Source organism: Papilio machaon, chromosome 13, assembly GCF_912999745.1.
Source record: "Papilio machaon chromosome 13, ilPapMach1.1, whole genome shotgun sequence".
NCBI classification, from domain to species: Eukaryota; Metazoa; Arthropoda; class Insecta; order Lepidoptera; family Papilionidae; genus Papilio; species Papilio machaon.
In genome coordinates, this window is record NC_059998.1 from 8,041,342 (window position 1) to 8,049,263 (window position 7,922).

Below are 7,922 nucleotides of genomic sequence, written 5' to 3' on the forward strand. Positions count from 1 at the left end.
GAGTTCCGGTAATTATTGATTTATTTGTTACAATATTATTTTATTTCATATTCATATTAAATTTCATGTTTATTTTTCAGATTTTCTTCAGGGTGCTGTCGTCTTTTTAGCCGACTTCAAAAAGAAGGAGGTTATAAATTCGACTGTATTTTTTTATGTGTGTTACCGCGAAACTCCGTCCCTGGTGGTCCGATTTTGATAAAAAATATTTTAATCGAAGTGCTTGCAGATGGGTCCCATTTTTTTTAAATAACTAGAAGACTAGTAGATTTTGAATTTAGCTTCAAAATTTATTGCGAAAACTATGGACAATTTTGCTTTCAGCGCTTACGTAGGCTAAACTATAGGACCTACATGAAAATGATGTATCGACGAATTGTAGCTCTTTAAATGTCCTAAATAAAAGTGCCCGATAGTAAATATCTATCTTTTATAGTTTTCTCACAATAACCATTTATTTCTTCAGAAACCTCAATTAAATTCATGCCCTATTTCCGACGCTATTATTCGATTTCAGTATTAACCCTTATGTAAATAAATATGTTCATTATCAAGAAAATTTAATGTAGATTATATTTGCCCTTGAAACTATATCATTTTGTCTAATAGTTTAGGAGATATCGTAACAATAAACAGCGCGTGTATGGACTTTGTTCAAGAACGCGATATTGTCGTGGATTAATGAACACCAACATATTATATTAAATTTGTCTAACACCGGAACTGAAGACTCACATACAGCAAAGCTCGTACAAACGTACAAAGAATTGATTGCAGTTTGGCGAATGTGTCAATCGGTCTTTGGGATACCGGTAATTCTTTAAATAAATACCACAGTACCTTAGTTAAGTCGATTTTGATGTTAACTTAAGTTTCCACTGTTTTCTAGATCGCGTGTTTTGTGGTCACCACATTCATACGGGTCATGTGTAACGTACAAACTCTCATTGAGGTAAGAACGTAGTTATGCAGACGTAAAAATGAAATAGACAAAGGTAGAAGTAACCAAAACAGCTCGTATTTTTTTAGGAGCCTACTTGGAATTTTAGTTTTATTTATGCACTGACGTGGAATGTGCGGAACATTCTGTTGATCGCTGCGATAAGCTTGGAGTGCGAAAACATTTACACGTCGATGAAAAACATTCGGGTCGCTTGTATAATGGCAAGAGAAGCGGATACATATTCAGGTACATCAAGTTTATCAATCATTTCTTACAACGTGCCAGAATAACATATTGATTGGAAAAGATTGATAAGAACTTTCAGATTCATCACTTGATCTGGAATGTTGTGAAACTGTTGACGGTAGAGGTGTGGTTGCGTGGTAGATGCGGTGGCGAGCGCGGTGTGCGGCGGTGCGCAGTTCGAGGCGCTGATTGCGGGCGGCGTGCTGGCGGTGGATGCGGCGCTGCTGGCGCGCCTCGTGGCCACCATCGCCACGTACGCTGTCGTGCTGCTGCAAATTAAATTCCTTTCCTAGATAATTGTTGTCTTTTATTAGAATGCATCCACTATATTGGTTCATCTTACTTCTTACTAATATTATAAATGCAAATGTTAAGATGGATGGATGGATGTTTGTTTGAAGATATCTATGGAACGGGCCAACGGATCTAGATTAAATTTGGCATAGATATAGTCTGGAAGAACACTTAGGCTACTAATTTATTATTTTTTGATACCGAGCAGACGGAGCCGCCGGCGACAGCTAGTAAGTTATAAATGGGCAACTTTGTGTTAATTTTATACTGCACAATTATTTATTAAGTAGGGACATAAACGTAAGTATGTCTAATACATCTCAAATATAAAATGTCATCTATTTACTTCGGCTGACACCGACTGCGAAATAACAATAATTATACAATATAGATATGTTACAAGAAAGAAGAGAACTTTCTTTAGAGTTTAGAGACACGCAAAATACGCGCTTGTCGTGGAGTTGCGGAAAACTGAGCCCCTACTACTAACTACTAGAGTTTAGAGAGTTTTCATGACATTATTTTGTTTCTTTTTAGTGCATTTTGTTTGAAATTGTCTTTTTATGTTACTTTTGAGTGCATTTTCTTTGAAATTGTTTTTTTATGTTACTTTTGAGTGCATTTTGTTTGAGATTGTTTTTTTTTTTGGACTGAATCTATTACAATATTCTAATTTATCTTCGAGTGTATAGCTTACATTCAGATAAGAATGGAACTAATAAATAGAACGTTACGTTTCATTTGATTCCTACGAATGACACTATATTGAATGCTGTTATTTTTTGAAATGTTATTAAAAACCTTATACAGATAGAACATCTTAAATGTAGGAACTGTATTTGAGAAGAAAACGCAAGGTTTGATCAAGTTTGTTTAATCAAACAAATAACAAAAAGGTAAAAGATAGGTTTATGCAAAATGTCTGAACCGTGATCCAGTGAGAGGACACACACACACACACACATATACAATATATTTTCCAATCAGGATCTCTCTAAATTTTAAAATTTAAATAAACAGTAAAACCAAAAGGCAATTGTGAATACACCCCTATATAATACGAATTGAATGAGGAAATCGTAATTCCACGAACTAAACATATGAAAAAAAAAAACAAATGAAGAAGAATCTAAGGAAATAAGCTAGGAAAGGAATTTAATCTGCAGCAGCACGACAGCGTACGTGGCGATGGTGGCCACGAGACGCGCCAGCAGCGCCGCATCCACCGCCAGCACGCCGCCCGCAGTCAGCGCCTCGAACTGCGCACCGCCGCACACCGCGCTCGCCACCGCATCTACCACGCAACCACACCTCTACCGTCAACAGTTTCACAACATTCCAGATCAAGTGATGAATCCGATAGTTCTTATCAATCTTTTCCGAGCAATATGTTATTCTGGCACGTTGTAAGAAATGATTGATAAACTCGATGTACCTGAAGATGTATCCGCTTCTCTTGCCATTATACAAGCGACCTGAATGTTTTTCATCGATGTGCAAATGTTCTCGCACTCGAAGCTTATCGCGGTGACCATCAGAATATTCCGTACATACCACGTCAGTGCAAAAATAATATTAAAATTCCAAGTAGGCTCCTAGAAAAATGCGAACTATTTTGGTTACTTCTTCCTTTGTCTATTTTATATTTACGTTCGCAAAACTACGTTCTTACCTCTATGAGAGTTTGTACATTACACATGGCCTGTGTGAATGAGGTGACCACAAGGAACGCGATCTAGAAAACAGTGGAAACTTAAATTAACATCAAAATCGACTTAACTAAGGTACTGTGGTATTTATTTAAAGAATTACCGGTATCCCAAAGACTGATTGACACATTCGCCAAACTGCAATCAATTCGTTGTACGTGTGTACGAGCTTTGCTGTATGTGAGTCTTCAGTTCCGGTGTTAGACAAATTTAATATAATATGTTGGTATTCATTAATCCACGACAATATCGCGTTCTTGAACAAAGTCAATACACGCGCTATATAAATATTGTTGCAATCAGTGGACAGGGCGAATAAATGAGACAAAATAGTGAATAACATAGGGTCGTTAAAAGTTATTATGCGAATTATAAAAACGATAATATGGTACAAGAGAATGCTAAGAAACAGAATCCAATTAACAATCATTGTGTGTTTTACTTCAATTTTAACAAATTTATAAGAGTTATGTATTCTTTGAAGTCGTACTATTAGATATGCGTTAATTTCACTTCTCAGAACTGTCAGCAAACAGTTGACAATGAAAGCTGCAAAGAAAGACCAATACTGAAGGCTGATGAAGAACACGTACATTGAGTTTAAATTTACTTTTAAGATATTTGCAAACACTATGACATCAAAACCATATTTGACAAAGATGACAAATGCGCTAGCGGCTATGATCACTTTGGTCCTGCAGCTGTCAGAAGTGATCAAGTCGTAGCGTATGGAGAACTTGGGGGCCAGCGTCAGACATTGCAGCAAGTACAAAGGTAAAATAATCTTTCGGAACTCGGTTTGTAAAAAATTGTCTAACACGAAATCGGTATTATAATTTTTTACCAGCGTATTTTTAATTGAATTTGGTAATTTTATTTTAATCATGTCGGATAAATTTAAAACCTGAACTGTCCTCAACCAGTGTTCAAATTCAAACTGATTATTATTTATTATATCGATATAAAGTAATATACGTTGCCATTGATTATTTTGTCGCAACTTAATTTATGAAGTGCTTTTCGAAATGCTATAACAATCAATGAAATAAAATTGAAATCGACCAAATTACAAACCTTCCAATAAGGTGGTGAGAACGTTTTGTTTGCAAGAACGTAGCCAGGACTTGTTCTTCCTCATTTCTGGAGAAGTCAAAAGTCACATTCAAATGTTAGTCACATGGAGATGTCAAAAGTCAAAACATTGTCACTGAGACCACTGAAATAAACTGACGATATTATAGAGATCACCAGATTGTTGTTTGCTTATGTACATCCGAATTTATTCAGATACATTTATTTGTAATTTCCGATTAACCGCGTTGTGGAATAGTCTGTCCTCGGCGGTATTTCCAAACCGCTACGACTTAGGGTCCTTCAAGAAGCGAGCGTATCACCATCTCAAAGGCCGGCAACGCATCTGCGATTCCTCTGGTATTGCAGTTGTCCATGGGCGTCGATGAATACCTTAGTGCTCCCGCTGCACGTTTTCACCTTAATTTATAAAAAAAAATTAAGATAAAAATCTGGTGAAGCGACTTTCATGATTCTTTTTATGTTCGACAGATAGCGCCTATGTGTAGAAATCATCACAATTTATTGTTCGTAGTAATGTTAAAAAATTAATTTTAATCTAATGGTAACATCTACATTCTACACATACATTGTCTATCTCATTAATTTGAAAGCAATGTGTTTTATTAAAAGCATAGCTGTAGCGACTGTGGAATATATCTGATGCAGAGCCGAGCTGCTGTTGTAACGATATTTACACCAAAATGTTGAGAAGTAAATTTCGTCTTGAGAATTGTAACAAAGGTTTGAAAAAGCACAATTCAGATTTTGTGTTGGACAACTTTGTGGAGACCGAAGTGAAGTCACTCCTGTTGCCGCTGTATCTGGCGCAGTGTCTCTCTCTAGCCCCCAAGTACTCCATACGTTACGATTTTATTACATCGAATAGTTCTCATTTTTGTGCATTCGTATCTTTGTTCGCTGTTGTAATCGCTGCATTTTGGTTTTATTTGGTGATCGATGATTTATGGGCATCTGGCATAATGTATTCTACTACTTTATTTACTTATAATTTAACAATAATAATTGTTTATATTATTAATTCAATAGTTACAACTTCTAAAAGTAATATGAGCGCATTCTTAATTATATTGATTCAAAAAATACACAGAGATTTTAAATATGTCAAGTTTAATACTAGAAATATGACCATCGTTAATTGGATATTTGTTACAGTAATTATTATTTTCAACGTATTGCATTTTATACTCAGAGTGGTAGAAGTGCCTCATTCGTTTATGAGAATGTTTTTAGTGCATTTCATGTATGTTTCCAATGACTTTAATTTAATTATCGAAGTTCGTTTGATACATTTGCTGGGAAAATACATAGATACATGGATCTTAGAATTGGAAAATTTTTGTTGTGCGAATTCTATAGATGATAGAGGAATAGATTATAATATCCAAAACACGGAGGCCCGGATGAAAAAAATAATAACGGCTTACCATAAAATTCTTGAAGCGCTGGATATCTGCAATAAAACTTTTGGACTTTCGGTGACTATATCCCAACGTTATCACTTACTGCGGTATATATACTCTAATAATAATTAATATTAATTTAATGTTCATTATAAATTGCAGATTTTGTTTACGGTCGTCATGTCATTTATCCAAGTTTTTTTTAATCTTCAATACATCATTTTGGTAAGTATTTCACAAAAAGTTATATTCCGTTGTGTCGCCACTGTTATACGAGTATCGGCACGAATAATATTTAATATATTGATAAAATATTATTGTGAATAAAATAATAATTTCAAATTAGTCACCGGAAAAAGTCATGGTCTTGGCCCATATCAGGGAGCCATAGGACAGAAGTAGTAAGATTGAATTAATTAAGAACGGCTTAACTCACGTATGATCGTCCGGTGACGGCTCCGGCACCGTCCGACAGTCCGACAGTGCGAGACGTGACGCGAAGTCTCAAAATAAACACTCGCCCTGAAGATAGACCCCCGACGGTTTCGAAACTAGTCGGTGCCGTCACCGGGCGATATGTGAGTTAAGCCGTTGTTAATTAATATATTTTTATGTTTCACGAAAGTTTAAAAAAATTACTAAGATTCGTGTTGGATCATTGGATTTTTAAAATCACTGTTTGATAGATTTTTTTTGACTTTTAGTTACCATCTTGGAAACGAACTATGTATATATCACAGACTCTTTGGATAAAAAATATTACTTTGCTGTCAATATTATGCATGGAGAGTGAGAATGTTTGTTTGAAAATGAAAAACGCTGCAGTGGCTTGCACTATGCTGAGTGCAACAGACAGATCCGCAGGTTAGTTTGTGAGTATTTGTGACGCCGGCTCCGGTCTACAAATTTCTGGTAAAGCATTACGTAAAAGTTCGACCTCAAAAAAATAAGTAAAGCAGCGTCAATTTCTAATTAGTTACCTTCCTTAAAAGTAATCATAAATTTATTTTTAATTTTCTATTTTCTTTTTGTGCAGAGTTATGCCGCGTGCTGCACCTGCGAGGACCGCGGGCGGGCGCGAGCAGTGGCGCGGGCTGGCTGCGCGCGGCCGGCTTATTCCCCGTGGACGCCGCGCTACTGCCGCGCTTCCTCGCTGTACTCGCCACGTACACTGTAGTCATTCTGCAATTCTACTTTTTATAGACTATTTATTTAACTCTCTTCTAGTGCTTTATTATGTCCCACGTTTTGCTGCTCGTCATAAAATTGTCATCTCAAAAAGTAAAAAAAAATGTGCACATATTTAACGTATTTTTATTTTGCAGAGAAGCGAATAAGTTACCATCCATAACCCTTATTGTATTATCCTCTTTCCTTTACCATTCTTTCCTGCGATAAAAACTAAAATAACTAGAGTGACACTACGGGCCCTGGTACGGGCTCCTATGGTAAGAGTCATGTTTCGCCGTCTCGTATTTCCTCGACTCAGGCCAAGATTTGAAACTCCTGCAAATAACTCTCCAGCTCATCCTTGTAGTGACACCTGGAAAGACATATAATCGTAGAATTCAATTGAAACATTTAAACACAATATCTCTTCTTCGCCTGGTAGATGAGCCAGCAGAGTTTGTTGCTTTCATTTCTTCAATGACTTTGATGATGATTGAAAATTTCCTTCTGCTAGTTTACATCCATTTATTTAATTAAAATTTCTAGATTAAAATTTACTTAATTAAATTAACAGTTGGTTCTTGTAAATTAATCCATTAAAACGTCGCCTTAAAACCTTATTATTTTGAAAGCAAAGGAATGTACCTACCTATTGTTAAAAGCATAACATATCAATACTGTTAATATTTCTGATATTGAACTGTGGTGTCTGGAAAGTCTGTAAGCATGTTGAAAAGTCAATTTCGTCTTGAGAAGTGTAACAAAGCTTCGAAAAATCACAACTCAGATTTTATGTTGGACAACTTTGTGGAGGCCGAAGTGAAGTCAGTCCTGTGGCCGCTGTATCTGGCGCAGTACCTGTCCTTGGCCCCCAAGTACTCCATACGTTACGATCTCATTACATCCAACAGTCACAAGTTCAATGCGTTCGTCTGTTTGATTGCAACCGGCGTCCTTGCTGCCTGGTTGTATTATGTATTGGATTACTGGAACCAATGTAATGGACTGCTGGCAGCCACTGTATTTGCGTACAGCGTGTCATTAACGATTGCTTTTATTTTTAAC